Source organism: Vulpes vulpes, chromosome 2 (assembly GCF_048418805.1).
Source record: "Vulpes vulpes isolate BD-2025 chromosome 2, VulVul3, whole genome shotgun sequence".
Lineage (NCBI taxonomy): Eukaryota > Metazoa > Chordata > Mammalia > Carnivora > Canidae > Vulpes > Vulpes vulpes.
Genome location: NC_132781.1, coordinates 100,116,459 through 100,135,304, shown reverse-complemented (window position 1 = coordinate 100,135,304; position 18,846 = coordinate 100,116,459). Strand labels below are relative to the sequence as shown.

Below are 18,846 nucleotides of genomic sequence, written 5' to 3'. Positions count from 1 at the left end.
GAAAATAAATGGTTAGGAGGTGTATGATACAACTAACTTTAAAAATAAAACACCAAAAAAGTTTCATTGGACTTTCTTGCTGTCATGTGTAGATGAATTTAAAAGGAAATGTAGCAATTAACAATAATTCTGATACACGCTGCACTCATAGGGGAATGTGGGTGATAGTCAAGATATTTATTGAACAGCCAGTAGCTAGTATGACATGGGTACCAATCTACCAACCAGAATGGGACTTTGGCCAACAAGGATGGATCCTAGCCCAACACAATCAGCATCATGTACCTGATGGTAATGCTACTTATCAGCCTCACCTTGTCCACTTCAAATTCATCTTGCCATCACCCAACAGGGTCACTGAAAGAATCAGTGTCCACCTGAGTCACCCACAATGGAGGTGAATACAAGTATTCAGCTCTGACGGAACAGATCTCCATCAATCGGGGTGTCTTGGAAGTTGGAAGACTCTGGCAGAATTTTTACCTCGCTTTGCCAAGCTATGACGGACTTTCCAGGACTGAGTTTTAAAAAGAACCCATGATAATTTCATCCTCAGCTCCACAGAGAGCCCAGAAAAAGAATGACACGATGTTTCCATGATATAGTGGGAAAATGTTTGAAACCTACAACCAGAGTGAACCTTTAAAATTTGAAAACTTCGGTTCAAACACTAATGGGTATGTATGGGTAAAGTAAAGGCGATCACTCTTAAAATGAGGCAGAAGGGATGGGAAGATGAAAAGAGAATCTCTTTCAAGTCTTTACTGTGTTCTCTCAAGGAGACCACTTACTATTCCAATATAAAGTGGACTTTATATACTCTAGGAGCTATTCACTGTCTGATTGACAATCAGGATGATGATTAAGATTCTATGATACATAGTTTTAAAAAGTCCCAACCTTATATGTTAGTGTTCTTTCCATCGAGATACCTTCCTGGAATCAGGCACCTACAGTCCTGTTTTGGTGTTTAACTGGTCTTTTTTTGGCCAATGAGGACAGAAATGGCATTAAATGCATAATGAGTTCTTCCTGCAGACCTAAGAGGTCTGAGTTAGGAGAAAATTATAGCAAACTTTAAAAGTAAAATAAATGAGCAAAACACGCACACCCATCCCATACCGTTGTCACCCTCTTTCATATGCCAGCTTACCTTCTTCTCCACTAGTCTCTCTAATCTCCTTATCATCTCATCTCTCTCAAAATATCTGCATTCATTATATCACCGATACTTTAGTCCCAGGAGGTTTCAACACTCCTGTCTTTATGTGAGCTTTGAAGATTTTTCATTTTACAGCAAGAAAAAGAGAACCCAAATGCAAGAATAAAGGTTCTTTTAACACCTGACCAGAATCCAACATGGATCTCTATCTGCCTACACCTTGGCCCAGACAAAGAGAATGCTCATTTATCTACACTAGATATACTGGCAATGTATGAACTAGACTATTCTCCGTCACTCACCTACTTTGTTGGTGGATCGTCTGTCCCTCCTACCATGACTGTCCAAAGCCCTGCTCCCTCTTGGTTGAGCACTTCCAGTTCTTATAAACAGTAACGTTTCTTCCAGAGCCCAGCACCACAGCCCTGGGTGAGAGGCTGCTGTCCCTGCCCACGGTACAGACCTCAGTAAGCTGTATGGCTCAGACTTCCGAGGGGCCGAAATCTGGGACAGTTTCAAATTAATTATCTGAAATTTGAGTTAGGAATCCTCACACCTATCTCTATTTCATTTCTCCAAAACCCAGTAAGTTAAACCAAACATGACTTACTTAGAAGTTTCTTGAACGCAAGAGGAGAAGGGGCAAAACTCTTATAATTATTTCTGGGGGGGGGGGGGGACCTAGCATACACAATGTTTATTTCAAATCGTTTTGGGAAACTGTCTCATGTAATCATGTCTCTTTGCGGACTATTTAAAATACATATATTCTTTGCGGAAAGGGAGTAGTATGCACAGTTTATTATATTTCAAACCCCACCCTTCCAGTTCTAGAATTTGTAAACATACCACTCAGTCGGACCACACAATGAAGTAACCGGACAAAACTGAGAAGGATTCTTATGGGACTCTCATCCTCAAAGAATTAAAGCCACTTACTTTTTCTTAAGGAAATCACCTGTATTACTAACGCTGTGAAGAAAACACTTTGGCTCAGCTCCCAATTACGCGCGTCCTTTGTTTGCTGGCTTCATCTAAATCCTCAGTTCCACATTTGGATACTTTAGACTGCTTTCTCTTCAGGGAAGAAATTGCAAAGGCCCCAGGTCGTAAAATGTTCCCAGCTTGAGTGTTTACCACCAGTAAAGACCATTGTGTTTTACCCAGGCTTCTGAATGAGGCTGTCACGGGCATGGATGAAAAGTAGTCCTCCCCCTGATAAGCCAATTTCTCCTCCCCTTGGAAATTAGTCACTAGGTAATCTTAGCTCAAACCAACCACAGGCTACCTCATGGGTGACTCAGGCCTTTAACAACTGCTTACACGGAAAACACACACCAACGAGCAAACTCTGGGAGGCCTAGGTAAATGGGCTAACAGGGAAGGAAAAACCACAAACTCGATTTGATTAAGGCAAACAGGATCATTCAAACGGACAACCAGCCACCACAAAGCGATCGGAAAACCCAGTGTGCTAATTACCGTATTGGACCACCGCTCAGCTTGAGTTCTGCTGCGAAAATCTAGATAGACCAGCAGCCCGCACACTCATCCCGCTGCCTGGCTTCTCAAGTCGGTGGATTGGCAAGTGAAGGAAACGTGAGCCTCCCCGCTCCCTGGTTTATACCAGAGGAAAGAGAGCATAAAGATGATGAAGGCGGCTGTCTATTAATTAACCAGCTTGGCTTTACCGAGCTGAACTTTGGGTAGCAGCCGTTTACCAGGCCCGCGCAGCGCCACGCAAGCAGTAGCAGTAGCGATCCCTCTGGAAAACGTACCTGAAAGAGGAGGGAAAGGTAAGGAGGGCTAGCCAACGATGCCCCAAGAGAGGATTCGAGAAAGGAAGCCACAGCCCTTCTGCCCCACCCTCAACCAGGCGGAGAAGGAGAGAGGCCCGGGCAGTCTCCAGAGACCCCCCCCTTCGGCAACTGATGTCAATGCAGCTGCTCTGCGGCAGGGGAGCCAGCGGGCAAGAGAACGTATGTGTTCCCGACAAGAAGTGGCTTGTGCGCTGCTGAGCAGAGGACAGGTATCAACGCATTACTAACAAAAGGTGAGCGAGGAAAAGCATTTCCTTAGCTAGCAGGTAGGCCCTGTGTGATCACCACCAGGCTTCCTGAGCCCCCAGGGACTCACCTGAGTGGAAGAGCCACCCAAGTGGCAATGCAGCAGCCAGGAGTTCAAGATGCTGGGCTGCAAGCCCCACTGGCCTCGTGCCACACCCGGCCACCACGCTCCGGGAAGCCTGCGCATTTTTCAAACATCTTAAGGCTTTTTGAGGCCTCATCTTGCTGACCCAAAGAATTCCATGACGTCTCCCAGGTTCAAATCCAGTTGGCGCTGCAGGGTTTCTTGAAAAACTGTTTACTGTCGTCACCACACTTTGTGGTTATTAAGGGAGGGAGACAATGGCACACAGGACAGCGTCACCCTCTAAACTGTCTCATTAGAAACAATATTCGGATGAAGTGGTTGCAAGAGATGCCACCTAAGAGGTCAGAAAAGAGTAGAAGGAATGCGAAAACCCCTGCTTCGATTTTTAATCTAATCAGCGAGTTTGTTATTTCTCACTGGAGTCCGGGAAGCACACACTATCAGCCCCTGACGCATCTGGCACACATCTGGCACGTTCTGTTTGTTGGGTCAAACACACGCTTTCCAGGAAGGGGGATGTCGGGGTTGGTCTTCCTTGTCTGATTGAGCCAGGCTCCCACCCCTACGACACCCCCAAAGACCCTGTTTCATGGCATGCAGACGTCCTAAGCAGCATGGCTCTTGTACTAATTTACCTGCTGTTATACCTGCAGGACTGATCCTGAGAATGAATGAATGTGTGCAGTCAGTCAGGGTCATTCCCCCCCACCCCCACCCCCCACCTCCCCCCCAAAAACAGACACACTGAGCTCTCACTGCTGTTTCACTAAGGCTTATGCTTTGAGCACACTCATCACACAAGTCCATGTCAGCTACAGCAGAGACAGGTGGCTTCCTCTGACCCTGGTGCCATGCAGGTCATGGGGTGCAAGGTGAGGGAAGGTCGGTTTGCCTCTCCCATCTCTTCCTCCCTGTCACATTCAGAGCAATTCCCTTTCGCTTTCTACATGCTTCAGGGCATGGTCTGGAGACTCCATGCATGGCTTCATCATTAGGGAGAGCTGTAATTCCCTGTCAGGAGTTTGAAAGCTGGCCCAATGCTGCGATGAATCAGGATGAGTTATACCTCTGGTAAGAAGCACACAGGTCATCCTTGGGGGGCTAGGCGGGGTTCGCTATCCTAAGGTCCTAGAATGTCAGCTGCGGAACTAGGTAGGCTAATTTCCTAAGCAATATGCTGGTGCCATACAGGACTCAGCTTCACCTGTCTGGCTCATGCCCTCCAGAGAACAGCTCATTCAGGCTAACTCACCAGGAAATCTGGCTCAGTCTGGGTGTGGCCAACCACTAAGTCCCCACCCACTGAGTCCTTTCTGCATGACCTGCCTTCCTTGGCATGACCTGCCCTGGGATGCTGCAGCATTTGCTGATTTGTTCTTCCCATAGTGGTGTATTAAGTGTTCTACTATTGATTCTCCTTCTTCCTTTCATTAACTGGCACTATAAGCAAAGTGGAAGCAATTTATTTCTTTTGAGTCAGTATTAAAAAAGAACATGCTAGTAAATAGTCAGCATTACCTCAACAGGAAATCATTTTTATGCTCTGGTAAGGTTAACAGTCTTGTGAAATTTATTTCTATTTCCTCTCTCTCTCTCTCTCTCTCATTCATTTCTTTATTGGCTTTTTAAAAATTACATATGATAAAAGGAAATTTGAAATGTGCTTATAAGCACGAAGACGGCATTGTGAAGGGAAGCAATTATGACGTTGGAAAAAATCTCAAGTTCATCTTGCTTACACTGTTAAAATTGGAAAGACGGTCGGTCATTTGTGAGGTTTTAGCGAAACTATTAATGTTTCATTTGATCATAAATGGAATGTCTCCCAGACACGAGACAGACAGACTGTTGCCAAAATTACTTAATTCTCAGGAAAGAGATGGTCCAGTCACTGGTTAGCTGATGGCTATATTTAAGATGAGAGTAATTCCCACAAATATTTTGACAGGGGCAACTCTGCTGAGCCCCTGGCTGACTTAACACTGTGCCCAATGGTGATTAAAGATCCCAGTCTGGAACACACTAAAGTAATGTTAAATAAATCATTTAACTCCCAAGCCACAGTCAGTAACTGTGTGGAGCTGTAGGACAGATAAAAGAAAAATGTGCTTCGCTCACCGATACTCAATCTTGTTCTGGGATACTCCTGTCTCATCCAGGCCAAGGACAACCTCCTTTTGTACCTAAAATAGTTACAGTTTGTAAAATGGTATCTTCTTTCTACCACTTGTAACAGATAGTGCAAATAACTCCTGGGGTCTCATCTCCATGTCCCTACGCATCCGCTCGGTGCCTGTATGGACACTATTCTTTTTTTTTTTTTTTTTTTTTGACACTATTCTTTTATACAGAACTCCCATTCTGGAGCTTCTAGATTTGTTGCTAGTGGTAAGTCATTTCTGTCACCCAAATAGAACTTTTCGGTGTCTTCAACTTTATTTTTCCTTTTATGACTGTTCTCTAAACTCCTATTTAGCTTGTCAACATGCACTCTGCAATGTATAATACTTATGCTTTGTTTATTGACAACAGTCCTTATTCTATAAAGGATTGTAAAAGAAATATATATTTTTTAAGATTTTATTTATTTATTCATGAGAGACACACAGAAAGAGGCAGAGACAAGGGCAGAGGGAGAAGCAGGCTTCCCTGCAGGGAGTCCGATGTGGGACTCGATCCCAGGACCCGGGGATCATGTCCTGAGCCAAAGGCAGACACTCAATCACTGAGCCACCCAAGTGCCCATTCATAGGGCTTTCATGATTTTATTTCATGGGCCTCAGAACCCAAGGGAAATGCATGGATCAGGGGTTCCTATTCCCATTTGATTGATTAGGAAATGGAAGTGTAAGGATTAGTTAAGCACTTTGCCCAAAGGAGCCTGGCTGGCTCAGTCAGTGGAACATGGGAATCTTGATCTCGGGGTCATAAGTTCAAGCCCCATGATGGGTATAGAGACAACTTAAAAATAAGATCTTAAAAGAAAAGAAGAAAGAAAGAAACTTTGCCCAAAGACAAAGCAGAGAAGCTGCAAGAATGCCCATCTTCAGCCTTGCTACTGTGTTCACTGATTCTTCCTAAAGTATGAAATCCAGTGTCCCCCAAAACACGGTGTACTGCTCTGAGAGGAGTCCTGCCCCCCGAGGCCTTCCCTGCAGGGACTACTGAGGCTTTCTCTGCTTAACCTCTGACCTTCAGCGTGCAGTGTGTGGTGAATTGAGAAGTTCCTCACCTGTTTCACTCTCTGATCCAGATTTTCACAGCAAAGGAAAAGAACAGTAGCCATCTCAGCTGGGCTTAGGAATGAACTATCCAGACACTCCCTTGATTACTATTATTATTGCCTCAAAATAAGTTATGTGTAGGGGCACCTGGGTGGCTCAGTCAGTTCAGCATCCAACTCTTGATTTTAGTGCAGATCACGATATTGGGGATCCATCCCTGAGTTGTCGAGATCTCTACTCAGCAGTGAGTCTACTTCTCTCCCTCTCCCTCTGCCTCTCCTCATGTGCGCTCTCTCTAATAAATAAATCTTTAAAAAGTGATACATATTCTGTATCACTAATAATCACTATACAGATATCACTACACCACTAGTTATAGATGTGTAAACATGTATATACACACATGCACACTCGTATATGTATACACACACATATAGTAGTCATACATGCCAGATTACTTATGGTACAAAATGTCTAGGCCTCATTTTTTTTTAAAGATTTTATGTATTTATTCATGAAAGACACAGAGAGAGGCAGAGACACAGGCAAGGGGAGAAGCAGGCTCACCGGCGGAGCCTGATGTAGGACTTGATCACAGGACCCTGGGACCATGCTCTGAGCCAAAGGCAGATGCTCAACCAGTGAGCCACCCAGGCATCCCTGTAGGCCTCATTTGATTAACATTCTTTATCACTATGACTCCCATCCCAGTACTGAGTGCCATTCCTTGGACCACACCTCTCAGAGATGCATAAGTCACTGAATGAGGCTCTGTAATTCTATCACTGTACCTTATGCTCCTCTAACCTTTCATCAGGGAAACTGAGTCGATTATAAGTGAAAAAAGTTGATACAACACTACTACATAGCTACAGTATGGTCACATGACAACAGTGTAAGGATTTAAAAAAAAATATTTGACAATATAACACATTCTCACCATATCTCAACTTACACAGCACGGTGAGGACAATCTATGCAGGATTTTATGCTCTACAGCCACAGCTTAACGATAGATATTTTTCAGTGGAGAAAACGGTGGTAAACAAATTGATGAGTGGTAGATGCCAAGCTGGAAAACAAATGGTCTTTCATTCCTGGTCTGTCACTGTTGTGTCACATCCCAGGACTCCCGTGGCAGTGTCCGAGCAGTCCTAGTGTCCTAGCACCGAATGTTCCCTGATAGGTGTTACCTCTTCAGGTCCACTCCATGTCCCTCAGCACCTCTCCTTCTTTCCTCATAGCTTTTCTGGAGTCAGCCCTGTGGATCCCGGTTACAATCATGGCCCTTCTCACGGCATCACCCCCCTGTCTGTTTTCATATCAATCAAAGGAGGACATGTGTTGGCTTTATTACAAAACAGAACAAACACACAACATAAGATGAGTTATGTCAGCAGAACCAGTTTTAAAAGGGGATTTTATAGGTAGCTTCTGATGAAAAGTTTTTTAGTTGTGCTGTTATTTTGACCTTCAGCTGAACGATATTAGCTAATGTGTCAAAAGGAGCAAGGATCATGTGAGGCTGAAGAGCCTCAGAGGATTACGCTGAAGGACAATAATTCACAAATCCACCAAGTTCAATCTTTCCTCAAAATAAACATGAAAAAACAGCAATGCAGATCTGGATGGAAACAGCCCTTGTGCCAGTTCTTCGTGGGTTCAGAAGAGCCAATTGCTCTCCTCTCAGCAGCAACTCTCAAACCAAAAGAAGTTCTATGGGAATCCTAGGTGGATTGAGTGTGAGCTGAGAAACTTCTTTTGTGTAAGACTGAAAATGATGCCCTGTGTTGTACAGTTATACAGGCTCATCCATTTGCCCAGTTCTCATTAGTTATCAAAGAATCTAAAAGGTTTCAGGTTTATAAATGAAATGAATATACTTTTAAAAATGCATCTTTGGGGTACCTGGGTGGCTCAGTGGTTGAACACCTGCCTTTGGCTCAGGGCATGATCCCAGGGTTCTGGGATCAAGTCCCATATCGGGCTCCCTGCATGGAGCCTGCTTCTCCCTCTGCCTATGTCTCTGCCTCTCTCTGTGTCTCTCATCAATCAATAAATGAAATCTTAAAGAAAAAAAAATGCATCTGTTTTCAGGGAATCTGTGGCAAAGAACACAAGAGCATCTGCCAGTGTGGACCAAGTCAGTGGCCCCAAATGCCCCCCATTCGGGGTGTCTTCTGGTAGTCAATGGAGCATGTTGGAACTTGCACTCTGATTCAGCTGTGTAACATCAGGTTCACAATATATATAAACAATAATTCTGATCTAGACTATCTCTAAACTATCGCATTCTGTATGTCCATGAAATGGTAACTGAATAGCCACTAGGTATACAAAGCCCATGGTTAAGGCCGATGAGGGAAAGAGGATCTTTAAGACATACCTCTTACCTTTGCAGAGCTTACATTCTAGTAGGGATACCGAGGCATGTATATGAATATTCAAAATAAGATGAAGCAAGAATAACTGTGGCAAGTATTAAATGAGTGCAATACACAAATCTCTCAGAAACTATACAAAAGTAGGATTCTTCTGGCTGGGAGAGCTGAGGAACACTTCTCTGAAGAGGTGAGATTTAAATGAATACATAAATTATGAGCAGAATTCCAGGAGATAAGAAAAAGGCTGCTTTCTTAGGTATTCCAAGCAGGAAGTACGGGCTAATTAGAGACAAGAGGTGGGGAAGACCAACTGCCCTGGAGGAATAGGTAAGTAGAGCTCTGACCCAAACAGCAAGCGGTTCTCCAATGTCAACATACATTGTGATCATGCCGAGTGCTCAATAAAACACAGGTTAATGGGTTCCACAACCAGAGTTTCCAATACAGCAGGTCAGGAGTTGGGTCTGAGTATTTGCATTGCTAACAGATCCTCAGTGATGCTGAGCTGTTGGTCAGGAGTTGGGTCTGAGTATTTGCATTGCTAACAGATCCCAAGGTGATGCTGAGCTGTTGGTCCAGGGAACTTCTTGAAGACCCACTGCTCTAGGGAGTAGAGGGGAAGTGGTAAGCTCACATCGAAATCTCCATTCCACTGTGGGTTTGGTTAAATCCTAGTTCAGAAAGCTGACCTTATTAAACTTTGGGTAGCAGAGATAATTATCTATAATTTCTCTATAAATATTTTCATCTAAATCTGCCAGGAGAAGATGGAAAGGTAACAAGGGAACGGATATTTTTGGAGACCTCCTATTTACCAAGTGCTTTCCAAAATCACCTCATTTAATTCCCAGTGGATTCCCATCAGATAAACATCATAATCCCAATCTTACAGATGAGGAACTGGGGCTCTACGACTTCAAGTGTCCTACCCAAAGGCAAATACCAGGGCCAGGATCTGTGAAGTGCCAGAAAAATCTCATACTATAGTGGTAAAAAATCAGTGTGGAGACTTGACCTTCTCTGAACACTCATCAAAGGAAGGCGGTGGTTCAGGGATCACAGAGATCAGTATTCTTTCCATCTCAAATCAGGGTCAGAAATACCTGAACAAAGTCTTCTGTATTGAATGTTAGAGACACAGGAGAGCAGCCACAGACACCAGACCATACTCCAGTTATCTACAAATGGGGGGGGGGGGAGGGAAACCACCTTCCAAATGATGACTCCAGGACACCCATGAGCCCCACCAGAGTGCTCCATTTCAAAGGAATACCTTGGTGTTTTCAGTTCAAATATCAGATCAGTCAGCCAGCAAGCCAGTGGACATGGCTGCGAAATCTGAGATGGTCAGCAAAACCACCACTTCTCCTTATTTGGATAAATAACAGCCTCAAAGACAAGCAGTTTGGGAGTCGTGCATACCCCGAGGCTGGGCTTGGCAAGCTCTCCACCCACGCCCTGCCCGGCCTTGCCCTGCTCGACAGCTGGGGGAGGTTAGCCAGTCACCGCTTCACCGCTTCCCCACTCGGTTCCAAGGCTGCCAGAAGCTTCCTCCTCAGAGATGAGATCTGCTTCCCTGTGTCCCAAGGACTGCCGGACTTTGAGCATTCCTACACTCCGAGGGGAGCCCTGGGTTCCTGAATCTGGGTAGCTCGCGAGTAACAAACATGATGGGCTACAGGCTCAGTGACCCAATGTAAGGAAGTCACGGTCCATGTGACAGAGTGCCGACATCGGGCAAGGGGGCAGACATATTCTAGTTGTACCTCAACCCCACCCCAAAACACTGCCCCTGAAAGGAAAGAATGCTCTGCCACATGGATGGCAAGACAGGTGAAGAAAATGCTCTGCCATCTGTGGAGCCTTTCCAAGCTCGTGACCAGCAGCCAGAGCTTTCAACTCACTTCAAGGAGAAAGAGGCTCCAGGATGACCCCAAAGTACCTCAGCTTCTCCCACTACCCAACCCAATCTCAGTCTTTTTCTTTCTTTCTTTCTTTTTCTTTCTTTCTTTCTTTCTTTCTTTCTTTCTTTCTTTCTTTCTTTCTTTCTTTCTTTTCTTTCTTTCTTTTTCTTTTCTTTCTTTCTTTTTTTCTTTTTTTGTATTATCCTTTCTCTTACTTGTCTTCCCTTCTCTGAAAAGCAGCATTAGGGTAAACTGCCTCCCAGAGAAGATAGAAAGACATGGGTGAATAAACAGACAGAGGGAGTTTCGTACAATTTGCACAGTGAGACACTGGCTTCATTCTCATGACTCTCACCCTCAACTTCTCCTTCAACAGACTGCAGTCCACAAATTAGTTTCCCCTCAAAATTTTTTTCAAAGGTTGAATGGTCCTCTTCCATCAGCACTCCGCCCCACCATGATGACCAAGGAAAGGTGGGGTGTGGCAGAAGGAGCGCTGGATTATGAATGAAAAGACTGCCCTCCGAGGACCTTGTCTGCGGTCTCACCGCCATGACTGTAGCTCTGCCACAGAACTTTTCTGAGCCTCTGGTTCTGATACCGTGTTGCTTCAGGAATACCTTCTGTGCTTACCCTCCTAGTTCTGTGAACATCAAGTGAGCTGAATTATTCTGGTATAACTTTGCATGCAGAGAAACATGATCAGCATGGGTTCTCATTAAAGTCTCCCACAAGCATTCCTGGGCTCACTCAAATGAAAGTAAAATGAACAGAATGGGTAATAGTCACTTTAATATATTCATAGGAGCGTGATGAGAAAGACACACTCTCCTTTTGAGATACAAGAGCTCACAGGAAGAAAGAATGGATGTAGATTCTGAAAGTAGGCACGCCATGCTGTATTCTATTCCAAAGACATATCCTTGAGAAGAAAGTCCCAGTTATATGCTGTGGACTCACATTCAAGGAAGTGCTTTTCCTCCTTTCTATTCCCAAATTAATTGGGGATTCTAAAGCCAGATTAGGCTAGATAAAGATTTCCAATGCACTTTATCCTGACATGACAAGTATATTCAAATCTTAATTATTTCTAAAAATTATGGGATGGGCGATTACTCGCATCTCTGCTTTTGGTCCTTCTCCTTCCTTTCGCAGCTTGCTACCTGGGAGTACCTCTCTTTGAGAATGAAACGTGCCTGTGGCCAGAATAAAAGTCTTGATTGTTGAGGGCAAGGCTGAACCAATTTGTTAAACACAAGTTTTTGGATGCTCTTAGAATTTCAATTATATTGTCCATTCTGGTCTCATCCCATATTTAGATTAGAAATAGTAAAATCTGTGTACTTTAGGATAGTCCTTGATAGAAAAATATTTCTCTTGCTATATTGCTCAAAAAATAGTTTTTGGCTCTCTTTTTGTACAGTGAAGTGTGAAGATTTATTTATTTATTTTTTGAAAAGTGCCATTTAATGTAGACGTAGAAATGCTGTTACTGAACTCATATGTCAAGATAGCCTTATGCATATGTTTGCTGTATCTGCATTTAAAATACAAAAAAAAAGGTTTTGGTAGTTTTTATAATATTAAGATGCACTATATATAGAAGTACATATCTCTGGATAAAAATTATCTGTCAAAATTAAACATATCAAAATACCCCATTTGACTCATTTTTATGTTCTGGTCACAAAGTGATACTGAATAGAAACTTATTAGCATTTCACTAAATTTCTTCAGATCATTGTTACGAATAATAAAAATACAGAAACATTTTAAAACAACATATTTCAGTCTTAAAATGGTCAGATTAACATAATTATAGCCTTAGGTTGCCAACAGTGGCACATTTCTCATTTTCATGAGAATGTAGAGGTTCTCCTAGATCGCAAGCTAATAGGCTCCTCGGTCTAAATATATACAATAAAATCTAAAGCAAATTTCTGAAGCATTAAGATCGGAACCCTGGAGATATCTAGTAAGTAATTTGCGCTGCAGTAGAGCAGTTTTTTGTTTTGCAGTTACACAGCTGCTAGGAAATATATTTTTAGATTTGCTTTAAAGGCAAGCAAAAATGGTATCCACTTTGTGGATATGCATCCAGAATGTTCCCTCAGTTCCTACTGCAAGGAGTCCACCTTGCACAGGATGTTCTATCCGTTGCCTTCCTTCTTGTAAGTCAGAGCAAGGAACAGTCATAGACGTTCCTCCTCGATGAATCTATCAGACTGACCATGATACCCAATACTCTGGAGGCTTGCTTTATGAAAAACATGCACTGAAGTTTAAACAGGTCCCTGCTATTTCCGAATTACCTCATCATCGACATCGTTACGATTTCTTATCATTGTTTGGGTTTTTGTTTGGCAGCTCTTCCTGTGATATCCAGGGCAAATGAAAACATACAGGTTCAAAGAGTTAAATCAGAACAAGGAAAAGCATGAACTCTGATTTCACAGGAAAAGAAAAAAAAATGTAAAGAAAGAAATCAAGTACATGTGTTGATCAACCAACTAAATGAAACATATTTTCTGTATTTCAGAAATATGGAGTGAGTTAGTGCTGCCTGAACAATGAGAAGGCATCCTCTAGCTTAAATGCACACTGGGTATTCACACCTTTTATCTGGAGAGGCCTCAAATAAATAGATGTGCACAAAACTGATTTAATGAACAACTCTTCTTTTGTGCCAAATAACAAAGTGCTGGAGTCCTTGAGAACCCTTAAACAACCATTAGTTTTGATTCTGACGTCGAAACAGTTCATTTTTTTTCAACGATACAATCTTTAATGACATTCTGCTCTGTCCTCACAAGCCCCTGTGTCATCCTTTGTCTTAAAGCCTTGGTCTTTACACTTCACTCGCTAACAAGATACTGTCACCATTTTGGCCATTTCCTTGCACCAACAGTGCTCTATTACCCATTAATGGTTTTCTTTAAGTCAATTTCAAGTTGACTTTTTTTTTTTTTTTTTTTTTACTTAGTTGTGATAAAGCAATAATGTTCATTAACTCTCTGGTTCTTTGTCCTCTCTAATACTCATGAAGACATAATTATTAAAATGTAAAAACCTGTTTTTCTACGTGCCACTGAAAATCACTGGTTCCAAGTAAAAACCAACTTTGAAAGTCTTCTGGGCAGTAATACATTAATATTTTAAACAGAGTCATGGCAGGAGCCATATTCCTTAGCAAAGAGGCTGACTTTTCAAAATAACATTATAATACAATACAAGCCTTTTAAGCCAATATGTATTGTTTTATTCAAAGCATCTCATAATTTGAAGCAGCTGCTGTTTTTCAGTTGACTTGATGGCTTATTCTCCCTCAATAAAAATATTGGATCATCTAAATCTGGTTAGTTCAAAATCCATTTATTTTTGGTCTAGGCCCATGCATTTCCAATTAATGAGCTCTGGTCCCACTATAGACATGTGCTGCCATGGAGAGGATGTGAAGCCTGGTTATATTCATCTCCAACAATGGCTGCCTACAAGAAGCCAGACAGACAACATTTTCCTAAATCAATCCAATGGGACCCAAAGAGGCCAGAACAAAAGCACGGAAGTGCTGGCAATAGGCAAAAGGCTGGTCTGAGGGACAGGTGGCTTGGGGCTCCAGCCCTATATTTGTCCCTTCCTTATTGTGTGATCTTGTTACCCAAGCCATTCTAACCATGCTAGGCCTCCCGAGTCCCACTGACAGGTGAACGGGTTATAAAAGATGATGGGTAGGACCTTCTTTCCACCTCTGACATCCTACGATTCCAAATAAGGCAGGCTTTCTGTTTCTTGAGGTTGCACCAACTACCAGGTATCCCTTCAGTCACAAATCTACAGTCGCAGGCATAGTATTGCTCCTGCAAATTACGCGCAAGCAAAGGGATCACTGGCCTGATGGGAAGAAAAGCAGGGCTGAGAGGAAACACCCTACCACCAGTTGATATGCACTTTGAACACATTCATTTTCTCTGTGAAAGGCTAATGTGTGCTCCCCTGCCATACACACAAATTTAAATAAAAGTAACACATGCTCACCTGAGAAATTTTAGAAATAGTGTAATGAAAAGAACAGTCATCTGGAAGCCCTCTTACAGGGCAAGACCATGGAGGTCCCTCCCATCCATGGAGGGAGCCTGCGTGGATGTGGTAGGAAACCATTTCCTATAGTCTGGGTTACCCTGATGGGGACCCACAGGGAAAACAGAAAAGCCAACCCCCAGGAAGAAAGCAGCATGTAGGTGCTGGGGTTACAACCTGAAAAACAGCAGGACATATGCTCCCAGTCAAAGGCAATTTCCACTAACATCTGTATTTACAAGAGCCAAGAAAAGGGATGTGGTTTAGATATCAAAGGGTAGAGAGTGCGGTGTAAACATCTCCCCAACTCCCCAACCTTGGCACAGGACTCTTGAGAATGACCCTGGTCCCTGCTAAAGGAAGGTCCTGTCCCAATCAACTTTCACTCCTGGATTTTATGCAGAAGTGGGGTTGGCAGCTAGCTGTCTCGGTCCCGAAGCCCAAGAGCAGGGCTGTGATGAGCAGCAGCATCTCCCGTTGACACTGTCGGCAATAATTACTCTGCATCACAAATCACTGGGATATTTTTGTGGCTGAGTGGATGCCTCAGTCTCCAGGAGCAGGCGAGGAGAGTCACAGTCCCGGTCCTGAGCTGGCTCCGCTGGCTGCGCAGATTCTAGAACCTTCTGCCTTCAACGTTACTCACTGTTCTCGTCCTCCCCCGCAGTGGCTCTGCTGTGAAAGCCTGACAGGCTGTAGCCTGACATGTGGGCAGTTCTCCATTCAAAGACACCTTCTCACTTCTAGATCAAGCTCACGAATAAGCTCCCTGCTCTGGGTATATGAAAACAGTTTTCGAGTGACACAGCCCATGATGCAAGGAAGGAAGGAGCAAAGAGGAAAGGGTAGTTTGCCCAAAACCCCCCCCACACTAACTACTGGTTAGTGTTTTTGTTTCACGCCGAGGGAATCATAACCAAGTCTCTGAAAAGACTATTGGGTTGATATTAGGTTTTGGATGCTACACATCTGAACCAACCAACTAACCAACCAACCAAAAACCCTCCCAAAGTGTACAAAATAATTTCTCCTGAGTCAAAAAAAGCATTGCTTATTTGTAATCATTACTTTCAAGTTAAGTTGTCTGTGTCTGACTCCAGACTTGGAGCTCTTAGCTACTGGCAAGAGAGTCCGCCTGGGTTTGAACTCCAACTTTGTTATTACGAGTGTGTGATCTTGTTACTTAATTTTTCTGACCTCAGTTTTCCAATCTAAAAATGGGTCTAGTTGTACCTATGAAGTTGAGTTTTTCTGATGACTCAATGAAATACTATGTATTATTTAGACCACACTAGATAACAACTTTTCATGCACATTAACTCATCTCCAGAGTAAGATAAAGATATCCACAGGAATATGGATAAGCAGATCCATGCACACATGAACCTTTAAAGGGAAACACTGCTCTACCAAATTCCTTTTTTAAAAAATTCAAAGTATTGTGACCTAACTAGTGCACAAATAAGAGAAAATCGTCATCTCTAGTACATATGATTTCTGCCAAAGACTTTTCAGGCAATCATCAAGCCTGACATAATAGGATTTATCTGTTATATAAAACTAGAAGTTTTACATGTTACTTAAAAAGCTTACAGTGGTATTTCTTTAAAAAAAAAGTCAAAACGGAGATACAAGGGCTATTTTTAATTTAAAATTTAAAGTTTTTTCCCAAGGGAAAAAACAACAAATAATATTTCCTAGGATGTTGAAGGACACATACTCCAGTCCCCCTCCCACTGCTATCACATCTTCAAATTTTCTACAGTTGTCTCAAAAACTAAATGCAAGTCAACATCTTCATGAAAACACTGAAAATGGTCACAAAACACATACATCAGTGAGATCGTACTGGCAGATAATGTTGACACCTTAAATCCTTTTTAAATTATATGGTTAAGAAAATTAATTATATGGTTAAACAGAAACTAGATCATAAGATTTATAGATGGAAGACAGTCGAATGTAATTTAAATTTTTTTTTTTTAAACAGACTATTGCCAATAACAAAGAAGTTTCCTCCTAAGCAGTGTGTAAGAAGTGAAAATTAAAAGCCTGGAATTTTAATTCCTCATTGAATTGAACTGAAATACAGGAAGACCTGACCCGGTTGAAGGTAAACGTCCCACCGCATGACAAAAATATTCCGCAAATTGTATTTTGTTATAAAGGTACAGTTCTTACCTTACATCTTCCGTGACCCTTTCTCTTCTAGAAGAAACTTTCTAGACTTGCAGAGACCTTCAAACCACCCATCTCTCGAACGCTTCCAGCACTGCCTGTCTTTATGGTGACTAAATGCAAGGCTTGGGGCTTTTTTTTACAGAAGGAAGCTTTTAGTCAAAATATGTGGTTTAAAGGAGCAGTATCCACCCTTGTTAAAACCATTTCACGGACATTCAGAGGTTTTGTTTCTACTCTATGAAAGTTAAATCTGAGTAGGAAGGCATTTTTCCTGTCCCGGAAATCAGCATAACTGAAACCAATGCTGAGCTAACGAGAAATGTTTCTTCCATGTGTTCTGTCTGGCAGAAACTGCAAGCCATATCAAGGAAACACGTGATATTTATAAATACAATATGGCTCATGTTGTCATAACCTCTCAATGACAAAAAAAAAAAAAAAAGTGCAAGGAAAAGCAAGCAGCCACACAGCAGGAAAGATGAGATTTGTATCACTTGGAAGCTGCATATCAGATGTGCATATATTACCCTTCCTTGCTTCTTAGAAAATAAAATAAAACCTAACTGGAAGCAGCTAGGGAGGAAGAAAATATCCACTGTGTTCGGACAGCCACTGTATTAAAAAGTGTTTGCCTCACTAATCATTTCAATAAGAGTGATTCCTTGCCAATTGTAACATAAACCTCTTTTTGCCTGTCAGAAAAGCATGGTACAGAGGGGGCAATAATTAGATGCATTGCTCAAGTGGGTTCCACTCTGTCAACTCAAGCAAATAGTAGAACAGAGACAAGGAATTCACAGAGCCTGGAACTGACGTGGAAACGTCCAGATGTCTGCATCACGACTGGTTATTGACTGGTTGATTATTGACTTCGGACCTTCTGCGGGATTAGAAGATTTGTGAGGGCAGTTACCACACTCGTTCGCCAGCATCACCCATCATGGCTGGGTGAGTGAACCAGTGAACCCTGGAGCTGGGTTAACTGCCCTAAAATCACCAGTCCTGCTTCGTTGAGTTTGGAGGTATTGGAAATACTACACTCATTCTGCAAGTAAGATGTGCCCTACTGAGTTATAAATACAGCACGACAAGATCTGTCTTATTTAATTTGGTACCCAGAGGCTAGCTTACTTTCTACCGCAGGTGAACTCAACTTCTTTTTTTTTTTATAATTTTTTAAAAATTTATTTATTTATGATAGTCACAGAGAGAGAGAGAGAGAGAGAGGCAGAGACACAGGCAGAGGGAGAAGCAGGCTCCATGCACCGGGAGCCCGATGTGGGATTCGATCCCGGGTCTCCAGGATTGCGCCCTGGGCCAAAGGCAGGGGCCAAACCGCTGCGCCACCCAGGGATCCCTAAACTCAACTTCTGAAAATAAACTTTTAAAAAGCAGCTAACGTGTACCTTTCTGACAATCACTTGTTTCAATCTCACAAATCTGTGATTCTCATCTTAAAGTTTACGGTTGCTAACTGCTGTAAAATTATACTGAGAGGATGGGGAATTTGTTAGGACAGGCAGATATTCCTATTTCTCCTTTTGGTCAGAAACTATCACTGAGATCAGCTCGGGAATGTGTGGCCAACTCAGATTTATATTTACTGATCATCATTGTACTGGTCTCAGCAAATGGGGCGTTCACTGAAAGTTTGCGATAGGAAAAGTGCTGAAAGGACACCTCTTCTGCATCTAGACAGTTAATGAGAATTTCCTCATTGCTGGAGGGAAACATAAAGAGCACAAAGATAAGCTGGTTAG

General features: G+C 42.6%; 1 protein-coding gene across 41 annotated transcripts in view; it reads right to left on the bottom strand.

The window, feature by feature from the left end:
- The window catches only part of KIAA1217 (KIAA1217 ortholog), a 730,776-nt gene that overhangs the window by 64,198 nt on the left and 647,732 nt on the right, over positions 1–18,846 (bottom strand). For 4 of the 41 annotated variants that reach the window (XM_026013629.2, XM_072749396.1, XM_072749387.1 and 1 more), the window contains exon 1: positions 17,087–17,699. The exons of 36 other annotated variants lie outside the window; for them this stretch is intronic. The gene's annotated coding sequence lies outside the window, so the exon portion shown is untranslated. Of the gene's footprint in view, positions 1–2,644; positions 2,781–17,086; positions 17,700–18,846 lie in introns of those variants that run through there. One more of the 41 variants, XM_072749386.1, reaches the window with a different exon arrangement.